Raw genomic sequence first — 16,165 nt, 5'->3', positions numbered from 1 at the left:
GAATTTTGTTTTCAAACAAGATATGTTCCTAAACGATTTCGAAACTACGAACGTTCATAACTTTTGACTAAGGGCTCGGATCGCTTTGATTTCTTCGCAAATGATTTCATGACGAGTAAGGATTTAAATTTTTATAGGCGGGCCCGGATTGGGTTGACGCTCGTCCGTGGGTCCCGCGACTTTTCTGTGTTGATTTTAAATGACCTATTCTTTTTTAAAAAAAAAGGGATTTAATACGACCACTTTTCCGATCCCAAGCATGGCTATTTATTTAACTGTCGAGTTGGAAATAAGGATTTTATGTCCATGATTTTGATACGTAATAACGGTTTCTGAAGTTCGGTTTGATATGTCCCGAGCGAGATTCGGGAGAAAACTTGATTTGACTATGGTTTGGATTTTCAAAAAGAGGGTTCGTTTTGATCATTCGGTTGAGTCTGTGATGATGTCTGATGTGCGTGTGGTTACTTACGATCTGCTCGTGCGTTCTGTGTTACCTCTTTCACCGGATCCCGGGCCGGTATATGATCGTGCGCACTATGATATACTCGGTGTTATCTTTGTGTTACGGTTCCCGAGACCTCGCCATAGGGTCGGGTTGCGTTTATGGAGTTATCTTTGTGATATGGCTTATGATATGTTGTGATGGTGTGTTATGTTCGGGGTGTACGGAGATTTGAAACTTCGGTGTTATCTTGTGTTGTGGCGCCGGACGGGTGGCGACCACGTTCTGTCCGCCGGGTCCTATGGACCGCATTTGATATGTGATGATGTATGATGATATGATTAGTTTGTTCACCGATGGTGGGGCAAACCCAGTGGTGGGGCAAACCCAATGATGAGGCAAAATTCCACATTGGTTTAGGCAAATCCCACATTGGTTTAGGCAAATCCCACATCGGTTAATGTTATTTCGAATGACAGATTAGGATGTGTTCGGTATGAGTATGTATGATTTGTGTGTCGGATGTGAGTACTGGGTAGTTGGGTTATTACGACTTCGCTTTCTGTACTCCCTACTTTGATTATGACCTCGTTTGATGTATGCTATGCTTTACATGCTCAGTACATATTTCGTACTGACCCCCTTTCTTCGGGGGCTGCGTTTCATGCCACGCAGGTACCCACGGATGAGTCGGTGATGTTAGCAGAAGATGTTCCAGCTGGATTGGCGAGTTCCATTTCTTCCGGAATGCTGCCGAGTCCGAGTGCTTGTACGGTATCTGAGATATTAGTAGAGACTTTGCAGACTGTGTCGAGTGTATGATATGTCGGGTCTGTTTTGTAAGCGGCTATGTAAGCCGGTGTGTTTGTATGCATTATGCTACCGATGTGTTTGGCAAGCGGCTATATAAGCCGAAGTACTGTTGTGCCTTATATTACAGTTTCCATACGATTGCAGATTTTATTTTGGTTTGAAAAAAAAAAAGAACGAACGGCATGTTTGTTTTTGAAAAATTTTCATTACGTGCGTATGTTATGTTTGGTGGGCCCAGTATGGTTATGAGTATTACGGTAGTCAGCGGGTTCGCTCGGCCCTAGGTAAGGGTCGGGTGCCCATCATACCCTATCGGAAACTAGGGTGTGACAAAGTGGTATCAGAGCAGTTCGTCCTAGGGGTTGTCTGCAAAGTCGTGTCCAGTAGAGTCTTGTTTATGGTGTGTTGCGCGCCACATTTATAAACAGGAGGCTACGGGGCATTTAGGATGGTTACTCTTCTTTCACATCCGAGATCGTGCCATAGAGCCAAGTCATAGGAGATGGGACTCCTTACCCTAATTTGTGATTGCAGTTGAAGAATGGCACTGATAGAAGGAAACGATTGACGATGTTGGAAGTCATAAAGTGCGCAGGTAAGTAAAGGTATGAAAGATATATGTTGGGAAAGATATTGAAGTTGCGATTGAAATACAAGTTGAAGACTAAAGGGGGAAAGCAAATAAGAAAGTGTAACAGGTACCGTTTGAGTTGGGCATACGAGGTATGTTTACCATTTATGAATTGTTGATGATATTAGAAGCCCTGTGTGGCTGCGATATGATATGATATGTGTATAAGTATGTTGGCCCTGTGAGGCATTGTTGGTATTTTCTGTGTACAGGTTTTGAGATAGCAAGAAATATAGAGGAAACTCTGTCGAAATTTTCCCAGAAATAAAAAGAGAATGAGATATGGGTTTGTGATACGGCTTGAAAGGTCGTGCCAATAGTAATGGTAAGATTTGACTAAGCTACGAGTACAAATCCGATATCGAGAAAAAAGTAATAGTATGAGTACGACAAGAATAAGGAGGGCTAAAATGGTAATTATGTTATGAGAGCGTGTTGAAAACTGTAAAGGCTACAACTTACTCCAGATTATGTACTGAAGGTCATGTGATGAGGTGGACGCGATTATACTAGCATTACAACATCGTATTTCATTAGAAATCCAAAGTTAAGCGTGCTGGAGTGAGAGCAATTTTAGGATGGGTGACCCCCAGGAAGTTTTTACGAAAATTTTACAAGTTCAGACGCAAGAGGCAAATGAGAAGCTAGAGTAGCCTAAGGGAAATTAGAGTATGTGGAATGGGCAGAAACCTTATGAGGTCGCGTGGAACGGGGTGAATTGGACCGGTGAAGAGAAGAGGAAGTGCATCACGACTCTAGCATTGGGGTGAGTTTGAGTAGCGTTTGGGAATATTTGGTAAACGAGATTGCATGCTATGGTAATAAAGGAAACCCCCTTCCGAGATTCTTATAAGACCTTATTAGACTAGTTGAACATTCGAGGACGAATGTTCTAAAGGGGAAAGGGTGTTATACCCCGTACTTTGTACGTCGGAATATTTTAAGTTGGTTGCGACAAGTTAAGCCAAGGCTATTTTTTTCCGACTTTGTTTTAAGGCACGAGTTGTTTGTGATAATATTGGTATGGAATGATAAGGGTAAACTTGGAATAAGGAATTTGGGGTTAAAAGCGAAAGATGGAAAGTTAGACATTTTATGAAAATTTTGGGACCAAAAAATGAATTATGGAAAGTTGGCCATTATTTGAAAATGGCCATATGTGGCCGGCTATATGTGTGTGTGTGTGTGGGCCATAGGGCCAAGTGTTTAAATTATATATGTAGTCCAAGATGACTAAGTAAGTCATCTTATTCATTTGTTGCCTTAAGAAAAATCAAGAAACTTGGAGAACAACTTAGAGGCCATTCGGCCATGTTGAACAAGAGAGAAAAAGAAAAAAACCGAAGGGGAGAGAGGAAGAGAACCAAGAGATATTGGCCATGAAAAACTCTTCTCTTCTAGGTTTCCTACTAAGTTGAAGGCCCTCGTTAACATGGTATAGTTGTTGGAACGAGAAAACCGCTCGTTGTGGTGATTCTTCAAGCTAGCCGTGGAAGAAAGTGAAGGGGAAAGGTATGGTTCAATCTTTGTTCTTATGTGTTATGCATGGGTTGTGGATATTGTAGGATGTGAAAATGAATGAAAAACATGAAAATATAAATGTTGAAGTTGAGTTGTGAAAGTTGAAGGTTGGCCGTGTGTTGTGTGTGTTGTGTGGTGATAGTGATTTAATTGTATTCAACATGATTGTGTGTTGTTGAAATGTGTGGAGAATAAATGAAGTTCATGAAATCATGTATGGTGAAGTTGGGCCGTGTAGGGGCTGTTTTCGGTGGAACATGGTGAACCAAATTATATGTTGTATTTTGGTGGTTGTTTGTCATGGATTATGTGATGAAAATGAAGGTTTGATTATTCAAATGGAAGTCATAATTGTGGTGGGCTGATTTAGAACATAATGTGATTTCAATATAGTTTTTGTATTGATGGAAATGATGTTGTTAACAAGTGAATTGTTGATGTAGTTTATGAGTTTAGAAGAAAAGAAATATGTTATTATTGTTCGTGTTGAGTTGGGAAGGTTTCGGGTTCCATGGCATATTGTTTGGATTGTTTGAAGCATTTTTGAAACTTGTTTAAATGGTTTGGAAGAGTACTTGAGCGTATGAATATTGATGTTGGTTTGATCGTATGCGGTTGATTTGAATGAAAATGAAATATCGTCGAATTGTATAGAAAAGAGTTACTAATGTTAGAATGCGTTTTGAATCACTTATGGATATTGTTAGTATGGTTGTTGGTTTGGTTGTTGTTGATTTGGCCGAGTTGAATTCTCGGGGTGTTGAATTCACAGGGGAAATGCTGCCCAAAATTCTCGTAGAAAAAAAGTAATGGCTTGGAGTTGAATTCTTCGATGCTTATGGCTAATGTTCGATGCCTATTGATGTTGTTGTAGATTTTGAGAAGACGAGACTTGAGTTTGGATTAGCTTAGGAAGCAATCGAGGTATGTGAAGCTTACCCTTCTTTTCTTTTTGGCATGTCTTAGACGGAATTAAGGTATGACATGACATGTGCCTCGGGGTAATTCCATTCGTAAATTTCGAGTATGTTTGTGATTCGTATTTGCTTTGATGTTGGCATCCTTAGTATGGTCTGTATGTCTTGGATATGATTGAGTTTGAAATGCTGCGTAAGCGATTCTTATATGTTTCTTGATATTCGTATCCTTAAAGCGGTCGAGTTATGGTCCTTACGTCTTGTGTATGATTAAATTTCTAAGGTTGCAAAAGAGTTATATTTTCAAAAGAATTTTGTTTTCAAACAAGATATGTTCCTAAACGATTTCGAAACTACGAACGTTCATAACTTTTGACTAAGGGCTCGGATCGCTTTGATTTCTTCGCAAATGATTTCATGACGAGTAAGGATTTAAATTTTTATAGGCGGGCCCGGATTGGGTTGACGCTCGTCCGTGGGTCCCGCGACTTTTCTGTGTTGATTTTAAATGACCTATTCTTTTTTTTTTTAAAAAAGGGGATTTAATACGACCACTTTTCCGATCCCAAGCATGGCTATTTATTTAACTGTCGAGTTGGAAATAAGGATTTTATGTCCATGATTTTGATACGTAACAACGGTTTCTGAAGTTCGGTTTGATATGTCCCGAGCGAGATTCGGGAGAAAACTTGATTTGACTATGGTTTTGGATTTTCAAAAAGAGGGTTCGTTTTGATCATTCGGTTGAGTCTGATGTCGATGTGCGTGTGGTTACTTACGATGTCGTGCGTTACGTATTCTTTGCGTGTGGTTACTTACGATTACTCACGTATTCTCTTTGTACTTAAATCAAATGAAAGTAAAATACATAGTAAAATTTGCACCTCTTTTTGTCGTTTTTCAAACTAAACACGGGATCCATAATGTATGATAAAACACGGTATATGATCGTGCGACACGATGATATAACTTTATTCCAGATGATGTAGCGTAGATACTGCACTCGGTTCCGTCACGGAATACGGAGCTCGCCAACCCGTATGTTTAACGTCTCCTGTGTCGGCTTCTACTTAGGTGTATGCGCTTATGATATGTTGTGATGGTATGTAAGGCATGGATGGTCACATAGAAAAAAACGTAATCATGTGCAACAACGGTATGGAGATGTAGAGCATATCATGTAAGAAAAGTATCCCGTGTTATGGCATGTGTCGGGGAAACTTGATCATATCATGTAAAGCAGACGTTGTACATATGGAACATATCGTATGAAGGTAACTCTTTTGTGAGTATGAGTGGCATGCTTAATGCGCGGAACGTGCGCCCGATCCATGTATATGTGATGATCCATTTGTACATGATGTATATTCTGAAAACATCTCATTTTCATATATAAAGAAAATAGAACATACCATATTGCCGAGCGTCGGCTCCGATCCATTTAACCACTTATCCCGCGTCCCGGCATGACGATATCATATCGTTCTCCAATGATCGGTGTTGCGCGCCTAGGCGCGGGCACACCCTTTTCCCCATCTTCCCCATATACATATACATATATCATGTGCATATATCCATGCGGAGAGCCCAAAGAAAAGTCATGTATCAAACCTCCGATTATACTATGGAATAACGGTTAATGTCTATTGGAGGAACGATTATTTAAGGTGAGACTATCAACGAAGGGCAACATTAAGAGAACATAGAACATGTCATGTCGGATCATGCACTTTGGAACCTTTAAAATAGTCATTATTCGAAAATAGCTTAACATTTTGATCGTCATATTCATGGTGTCGGATGACATATTTGGGTATTGGTTTTCCCATGTTAGCATCATCATTGTCGTCATAAAGTCATAGTCGTTGTTTTAGTCATAAAACTTTCAAAATCGTAAAACTTGGATTTTTGAAGAAAAATGAATATTTTGGAAAACCTTTATAAGCTTTTAAGACGGAAAAATACCTTGGAACCATTACTTCCAACCTTTGGGAATGAGAGCGTTATGGAAGCATTTATAAAATCTGACATACGAATCATGCCATAGAAAGAAAAGGGACGAGCCTTAACATACCCGCGCGGCCTTACTGCCACGCTATCCATCCAAACTTGTTAGTCTACATTCAAGAGAGTTGACATAATCATTAGACTCATCACCATATACTTATCTCAATCCTTCAAACAAATTCATTTATATCCCGCCGAAATTTGGATTCCTCTTTATACCATCCCCGAGAATCTAACTCGGCAAATTTTAATCAACAATAATCCGGGGAATTCAACCCGGCCAAACCAACAACAATACTAACAATCATACTAACAACATCAACAATTAATTCAAAACAACCCAACCATTATGCAACACTACCCGAACCCTTCCAATTTCAATGGAACAACAACAATGCATTTCTTTCTTCCAAATTCATAAACTATACCAACAACAATTCCAACAATACCAACATTAACCATAATATTTCCAACTTCAAAATACTTCATAAACATTCCATATGGTGTTTGTCCCATATTTCCATTTATAACGATTTTACAGCTCCTTCTCCGTAAATAAACCAATATTAACACAAATAGAAAGAGATTCATACCTTTCCCTCGATAATAATGCTATATATTTACTCCTCCACCTTGAACTTAAGCCACAAAGCCTCAATACGTGTAAGTCGAACTATGTCGGACAGAATTTGGGAATTATACCGGTTTCGGGCTAAAAGTTGGTGGTGGAAGGTTGGGGGAATTTTCTAGTATATTTGGAAGGTTTTTTGGTGTTTTTTGGCTGAAAATGAGGGGTTAAGCCCCTTTATAAAGCTACCGATGTGTTTGGCATCTTTATGCTATATAAGCCGGCGGCCACCGTTCATCCGCGGAAATTATTTCGAGACCTAAAACTTTTATACACCGATCTCTTTATTTGCATACCTGGATATGTCCAAAACTCCATACGATCATAACTTATTCAACATCCTAAACTTTTCCTTATTCCAAATTTACCCTTAACACTCCATACCAATGAAAAGATGAATATGCAACTTGTGCATTAAAACAAAAACAAAATCGAAAATTAAAAGTCTTATCCACAACTTGTTTTCTTAAAATATTCCAACGTACAAAATACGGGATATAACGATTTCCTTTTCACGTATATGTGCGCACTATGATTACTTGTGGGGTTCCCGAGACCTCGCCATAGGGCCGGGTTCCGTTTATGGAGTTATCTTTGTGATATGGCTTATTTGTGATGGTGTGTTATGTTCGGGGTGTACGGAGATTTGAAACGGGTTCGCTCGGTTGTGGCCCGAGGTAAGGTTCGTCCACCGGGTCCTATGGACCGCATTTGATATGTGATGATGTATGATGATATGATGAGTTTGTTCACCGATGGTGTGACAAACCCGATGGTGGGGGCAAACCCGATGATGAGGCAAAATTCCACATTGGTTTAGGCAAATCCCACATTGGTTTAGGCAAATCCCACATCGGTTAATGTTATTTCGAATACAGATTAGGATGTGTTCGGTATGAGTATGTATGATTTGTGTGTCGGATGTGAGTACGTTGGGTTATTACGACTTCGCTTTCTGTACTCCCTACTTTGATTATGACCTCGTTTGATGTATGCTATGCTTTACATGTCTCGGTACATATTTCGTTGTTTATGGTGATGTGTTTGGCGAGTTCCATTTCTTCGTTTAGTCCGAGTGCTTGTACGGTATACGAGATATTAGTAGAGACTTTGCGGATGGTATGATATGTCTTCTTTTGTAAGCGGCTATGTAAGCCGGTGTGTTTGTATGCATTATGCTACCGATGTGTTTGGCAAGCGGCTATATAATTGTAGTTGAAGATATTACCGTTTCCATATGATTGCAGATTTTATTTTGGTTTGAAAAAAAAGAACGAACGGCATGTTTGTTTTTGAAAAATTTTCATTACGTGCGTATGTTATGTTTTGTGGGCCCAGTATGGTTATGAGTATTACGGTAGTCAGCGGGTTCGCTCGGCCCTAAGGTAAGGTATGAAAGAAAGTGGTATATGTCCTGGGGTTGTACGCAAAGTCGTGTCCGGAAAGATATGGTGTGTTGCGCGCCACATTTATAAACAAGTTACGGGATTTAGGATGGTTACTCTTCTTTCACATCCGAGATCGTAATATACAAAGTTGAAGGACTCCTTACTAATTTGTGATTGCGGTTGAAGAATGGCATAATAGAAGGAAACGATTGACGATGTTGGAAGTCATAAAGTGCGCAGGTAAGTAAAGGTATGAAAGATATATGTTGGGAAAGATATTGAAGTTGCGATTGAAATACAAGTTGAAGACTAAAGGGGGAAAGCAAATAAGAAAGTGTAACATGTGCCGTTTGAGTTGGGCATACGAGGTATGTTTACCATTTATGAATATGATATTATATATGATATGATATGTGTATAAGTATGTTGGCCCTGTGAGGCATTGTTGGTATTTTCTGTATACAGGTTTTGAGATAGCAAGAAATATAGAGGAAACTCTGTCGAAATTTTCCCAGAAATAAAAAGAGAATGAGATATGGGTTTGTGATACGGCTTGAAAGGTCGTGCCAATAGAAATGGTAAGATTTGACTAAGCTACGAGTACAGCTGATATCGAGAAAAAAGTAATAGTATGAGTAAGACAAGAATAAGGAGGGCTAAAATGGTAATTGTGTTATGAGAGCGTGTTGAAAACTGTAAAGGCTACAACTTACTCCAGATTATGTACTGAAGGTCATGTGATGAGGTGGACGCGATTATACTAGCATTACAAAGTCGTATTTCATTAGAAATCCAAAGTTAAGCGTGCTGGAGTGAGAGCAATTTTAGGATGGGTGACCCCCTGGGAAGTTTTCTGAAAATTTTACAAGTTCAGACGCAAGAGGCAAATGAGAAGCTAGAGTAGCCTAAGGGAAATTAGAGTATGTGGAATGGGCAGAAACCTTATGAGGTCGCGTGGAACGGGGTGAATTGGACCGGTGAAGAGAAGGGAAGTGCATCACGACTCTAGCATTGGGGTGAGTTTGAGTAGCGTTTGGGAATATTTGGTAAACGAGATTGCATGCTATGGTAATAAAGGAAACCCCCTTCCGAGATTCTTATAAGACCTTATTAGACTAGTTGAACATTCGAGGACGAATGTTCTAAAGGGGGAAAGGATGTTATACCCCGTACTTTGTACGTCGGAATATTTTAAGTTGGTTGCGACAAGTTAAGCCAAGGCTATTTTTTTTTCCGACTTTGTTTTAAGGCACGAGTTGTTTGTGATAATATTGGTATGGAATGATAAGGGTAAACTTGGAATAAGGAATTTGGGGTTAAAAGCGAAAGATGGAAAGTTAGACATTTTATGAAAATTTTGGGACCAAAAAATGAATTATGGAAAGTTGGCCATTATTTGAAAATGGCCATATGTGGCCGGCTATATGTGTGTGTGTGGGCCATAGGGCCAAGTGTTTAAATTATATATGTAGTCCAAGATGACTAAGTAAGTCATCTTATTCATTTGTTGCCTTAAAAAAAATCAAGAAACTTGGAGAACAACTTAGAGGCCATTCGGCCATGTTGAACAAGAGAGAGAAAGAAAAAAACCGAAGGGGAGAGAGGAAGAGAACCAAGAGATATTGGCCATGAAAAACTCTTCTCTTCTAGGTTTCCTACTAAGTTGAAGGCCCTCGTTAACATGGTATAGTTGTTGGAACGAGAAAACCGCTCGTTGTGGTGATTCTTCAAGCTAGCCGTGGAAGAAAGTGAAGGGGAAAGGTATGGTTCAATCTTTGTTCTTATGTGTTATGCATGGGTTGTGGATATTGTAGGATGTGAAAATGAATGAAAAACATGAAAATATAAATGTTGAAGTTGAGTTGTGAAAGTTGAAGGTTGGCCGTGTGTTGTGTGTGTTGTGTGGTGATAGTGATTTAATTGTATTCAACATGATTGTGTGTTGTTGAAATGTGTGGAGAATAAATGAAGTTCATGAAATCATGTATGGTGAAGTTGGGCCGTGTAGGGGCTGTTTTCGGTGGAACATGGTGAACCAAATTATATGTTGTATTTTGGTGGTTGTTTGTCATGGATTATGTGATGAAAATGAAGGTTTGATTATTCAAATGGAAGTCATAATTGTGGTGGGCTGATTTAGAACATAATGTGATTTCAATATAGTTTTTGTATTGATGGAAATGATGTTGTTAACAAGTGAATTGTTGATGTAGTTTATGAGTTTAGAAGAAAAGAAATATGTTATTATTGTTCGTGTTGAGTTGGGAAGGTTTCGGGTTCCATGGCATATTGTTTGGATTGTTTGAAGCATTTTTGAAACTTGTTTAAATGGTTTGGAAGAGTACTTGAGCGTATGAATATTGATGTTGGTTTGATCGTATGCGGTTGATTTGAATGAAAATGAAATATCGTCGAATTGTATAGAAAAGAGTTACTAATGTTAGAATGCGTTTTGAATCACTTATGGATATTGTTAGTATGGTTGTTGGTTTGGTTGTTGTTGATTTGGCCGAGTTGAATTCTCGGGGTGTTGAATTCACAGGGGAAATGCTGCCCAAAATTCTGTAGAAAAAAAAGTAATGACTTGGAGTTGAATTCTTCGATGCTTACGGCTAATGTTCGATGCCTATTGATGTTGTTGTAGATTTTGAGAAGACGAGACTTGAGTTTGGATTAGCTTAGGAAGCAATCGAGGTATGTGAAGCTTACCCTTCTTTTCTTTTGGCATGTCTTAGACGGAATTAAGGTATGACATGACATGTGCCTCGGGGTAATTCCATTCGTAAATTTCGAGTATGTTTGTGATTCGTATTTGCTTTGATGTTGGCATCCTTAGTATGGTCTGTATGTCTTGGATATGATTGAGTTTGAAATGCTGCGTAAGCGATTCTTATATGTTTCTTGATATTCGTATCCTTAAAGCGGTCGAGTTATGGTCCTTACGTCTTGTGTATGATTAAATTTCTAAGGTTGCAAAAGAGTTATATTTTCAAAAGAATTTTGTTTTCAAACAAGATATGTTCCTAAACGATTTCGAAACTACGAACGTTCATAACTTTTGACTAAGGGCTCGGATCGCTTTGATTTCTTCGCAAATGATTTCATGACGAGTAAGGATTTAAATTTTTATAGGCGGGCCCGGATTGGGTTGACGCTCGTCCGTGGGTCCCGCGACTTTTCTGTGTTGATTTTAAATGACCTATTCTTTAAAAAAAAAAAAAAAGGGATTTAATACGACCACTTTTCCGATCCCAAGCATGGCTATTTATTTAACTGTCGAGTTGGAAATAAGGATTTTATGTCCATGATTTTGATACGTAATAACGGTTTCTGAAGTTCGGTTTGATATGTCCCGAGCGAGATTCGGAGAAAACTTGATTTGACTATGGTTTTGGATTTTCAAAAAGAGGGTTCGTTTTGATCATTCGGTTGAGTCCGTGATGATGTCGATGTGCGTGTGGTTACTTACGATGCGCTCGTGCGTTACGTGTTACCTCTTTCACCGGATCCGGGCCGGTATATGATCGTGCGCACTATGATATACTCGGTGTTATCTTTGTGTTACGGTTCCCGAGACCTCGCCATAGGGTCGGGTTCCGTTTATGGAGTTATCTTTGTGATATGGCTTATGATATGTTGTGATGGTGTGTTATGTTCGGGGTGTACGGAGATTTGAAACTTACGGTGTTATCTTGTGTTGTGGCGCCGGACGGGGAGGCGACCACGTTCGTCCGGGTCCTATGGACCGCATTTGATATGTGATGATGTATGATGATATGATGAGTTTGTTCACCGATGGTTGGGCAAACCCAGTGGTGGGGCAAACCCAATGATGAGGCAAAATTCCACATTGGTTTAGGCAAATCCCACATCGGTTAATGTTATTTCGAATGACAGATTAGGATGTGTTCGGGATGAGTATGTATGATTTGTGTGTCGGATGTGAGTACTTGGGTAGTTGGGTTATTACGACTTCGCTTTTCTACTCCCTACTTTGATTATGACCTCGTTTGATGTATGCTATGCTTTACATGCTCGGTACATATTTCGTGCGACCCCCTTTCTTCGGGGGCTGCGTTTCATGCCACGCGGTACCCACGGATGAGTCGGTGATGTTAGCGAGAAGATGTTCCGGCCCCGGATTGGCGAGTTCCATTTCTTCCGGAATGCTGCCGAGTCCGAGTGCTTGTACAGTATCTGAGATATTAGTAGAGACTTTGCAGACTGTGTCGAGTGTATGATATGTCGGGTCTGTTTTGTAAGCGGCTATGTAAGCCGGTGTGTTTGTATGCATTATGCTACCGATGTGTTTGGCAAGCGGCTATATAAGCCGAAGTACTGTTGTGCCTTATATTACCGTTTCCATATGATTGCAGATTTTATTTTGGTTTGAAAAAAAAGAACGAACGGCATGTTTGTTTTTGAAAAATTTTCATTACGTGCGTATGTTATGTTTTGTGGGCCCAGTATGGTTATGAGTATTACGGTAGTCAGCGGGTTCGCTCGGCCCTAGGTAAGGGTCGGGAGCCCATCATACCCTATCGGAAACTAGGGTGTGACATATAACTTGGTAGGGTGATTGGTTCGGTTTTCGAGAAACTCGGGAGCGTTTTTGTCCCTTGGTTGGAAACTTGACTATGGGGGTTTTGGAGGTTGATCGGGTCAAAATGGCCTCCGTTGGGAATTCCGAGGGCACGGGTAGATTCATAGCGTGTTTTTTTTTTATGTAGATATGCATATTTGGTTTTTATTCGGGAGGTCTAGGATGGATGACGGGTTTTGGGTTGGACTTAGTAAAAAGCCTGAATTTTGCTGGTTTCTGATGTGCAGCTTCTGTAGGCATGTCTTCGTGTCTTCGCTTCTGCGGGCATATCTTCAGGCCTTCGCTTCTGCGAGTCCACCTATGCAGGGATTGGCCCGCAGACGTGAAAAGGAAACGTGGTAAGTGACTCTGTGGATGCGGAGGCGTTTCGCGGAGACGAGTCTGCATCTGCATACAAGGTGTCCGCAGATGCGGAAATCGCTGAACAGAAAACCTTTGTATTTACCAACTTCGAAACCATTCTTCCCATTCACCAAATTCTTGACTTAGAGAGTGTTGTGGGCGAAATTGAAGAGCTTTTAGGTGATTACATCTTAGGGTAAGTCCTTGACACTCTCTTATAATTTATTTATGATATAGGATTAGATTACATGCTAGTTTTCATTTGGTAAGCTGGGGATGATAGGTAGAAACCCGGTTTCCAATGATTTCTTTTCTATTCTCATGAGTTTTGTGGGAAGGTTTCTTAAATTCTAAGCTTTAATTCATTGGAGATTTAGTTTCTAAGTTGAATCTCTTCCTAAATTCTAGGGTTTGAATAATGGAAATAGGGAGTTTTCTATTATTGATGAAATTAATGCTAATTCGGGACTAATTGGGGTTGATGATTAGTATTTGGACTTCTTGAACTTCGAATAAACCTTTTCCAACTTGTAGTTTCCCATTTTACCCTTATGGGTCCAGGGTTACCTTTTTAGGGTTATTTTGGGGTTTTTCCGAAAACATAGCAATATGTATATCATTAGATTCGTAGTCTAAAGTAGATTATTTAATTGTTAGACTTTGAGCGTTCGGAGGCAATTCGGAAGGGGAAGGCCCAGGTTTGAGAAGTTTGAGGCTCGTGTTCAGCTTTGAGATAGGTTATGGCTGACCTTTATTAGAATTTGATTAGCGAATCGCATGTATTGTGTAGTTATTAACGGGGAAAGCATTATAGGCCTTCGGGCATAGCTGTAGTGTTAAATCCTCTGGCTTGGTATGATTTTTGATTATTTAGGTTTGTCGTCGTAGTTTATGCAATTATTAACATGTGTTGTACTTGATGACGTGGTTGAGGTTATGTGAGTTGTACTAGTTCTATTGTTGTGATTGGATTGAGTATCTGATACGTTTCCATGATAGTTATAATAATTCGTGAAAGGATTGAATTGGCATTATGGTGCTTGTGAATTCCATATTATATTTATTGGCATTGATTACATGTGATTCCCATTCTAGCATTCATACATTCATACATGATGAAATAATTATGGAAGCAGATTCAAAATGGAAAGAAGGAGAAAGATGAAAGTAACATTGTTAGTGCTATCAACCCGAAGTCTGTGCCAGATGTATAGTGGGAGAGTCACGATCCGAGATCTGTTTTGGAGTGGCTAGTACATGTCACATCCCAAGACGAGGGTCGAGCGGGCATCCACACACTCCTCCCTAGAGGGTGAACCCTTCCCTTACCCGACATACAATTTATCAATGCGGAAGAATAATATAACTACTAATAAGTCTCAAATATCATATAAAAATAATAATTGCGGAAATACATAAAATACTCAAGGAATCTGGTCTGTATAGTACAAGAGCTGCTAAGTATACAATTTGAATAAAAGTTACAATCACAAACTGAATAAAACTTCTGTTTAGAATGAGAATTTAACAAAAAAGTCTAGACGAATTCCATGAGATCCTTGAAGGCTATGTGAATCTCGCTCAACTACCTGGAATAACTCTATACCCCAAAAAGGATGTAGCAAGAGTAGCATCAGTATAAACAACACGTACTGGTAGGCATCATAGACGGACTACAATTAGCTAACATATATAAAAGAAAGAGACTGAAAGATAGACAGATAAGCAGTCCAAATGCCGTCACAAAGCACATCTACCTAAGTCTTGCAATAATGTGAACCATACTAGATCTCAGTAGTCGACAGTCATAGCCTAGGCAGAATCTCTAGCCCTCGAATCCATCAAGTGTCTAGGTAAGTGATTAACACGCATGCAACATCTCAAATAAATCAACAACCAAGGAACCAAAGCTAAAACACACCATACAGTACAACGGATACAACAACCAGAATCAGAGATGTGAATGGATGTAATATGAATGCGTGTGCGATGCAATACAATGCACTATCCAATTGTCTCATATCGTACACACATGATACAGACAGAATACCTCCACATCATGATAGTCATGACCCATAGGGAACCCACGTTATCCATGTATCAGTCACTCGGCACACAGCCAGAGATGACTACACTACCCCAACCACTCCATCCTCCATACATATAGCCGTTCCGTACACATCCCAAAGATGCCTACTATGTCCAATCCTTCCATAACTTCAGATGTTTCTTTAATATTCATCACCATTAGTACCAATCACTATTCATATCAAAGTGTCATGAGAAATGAAGGATGAAGTGCATGTATGAATGTCAATCTCAACACTAATCATGATGGTGAATAATCATAACAACATTCGTAAATCAATTACCAATATGTACTTATTTCCTAATCTGTACAATGCCATGTTCGGAACAATTTCCTTTGGACCACATAGGTAACACCAAATATACATATGCAAAAGAGGCCATACGAAATATGCACATACCAAACACCATAATAAGAAGCCTCAGATGTTTCACTTTCCCTCTTATCATTATTAATATCCAATCACAGCTCACGTTAATGAACCATGTAGAATGTGTATGAATGATATGCATGTATCAATCGCAAATGTAAATCATAATCAAATCTCAATTGTGCCACACACATATCACAGTATCAATATCAAGTCAAGTCCTTTTCTCTATCCATGTTAATATCAAGATAAGTGAGAGACAATCGTATCATAATCACAATATCGCAACTAAGTACAAGTCCAATATCACACACATGACAAGAAGCCCACAAATCATTCAACAATAGCAATCCTAAGAATATCCATTCCAACTTCATACCCGAAGGCTTAACATGCTTTCTCCGCCAATAA

The sequence above is a fragment of the Lycium ferocissimum genome, chromosome 4 (genome assembly GCF_029784015.1).
Source record: "Lycium ferocissimum isolate CSIRO_LF1 chromosome 4, AGI_CSIRO_Lferr_CH_V1, whole genome shotgun sequence".
Lineage (NCBI taxonomy): Eukaryota > Viridiplantae > Streptophyta > Magnoliopsida > Solanales > Solanaceae > Lycium > Lycium ferocissimum.
This window is presented reverse-complemented; position numbering follows the sequence as displayed.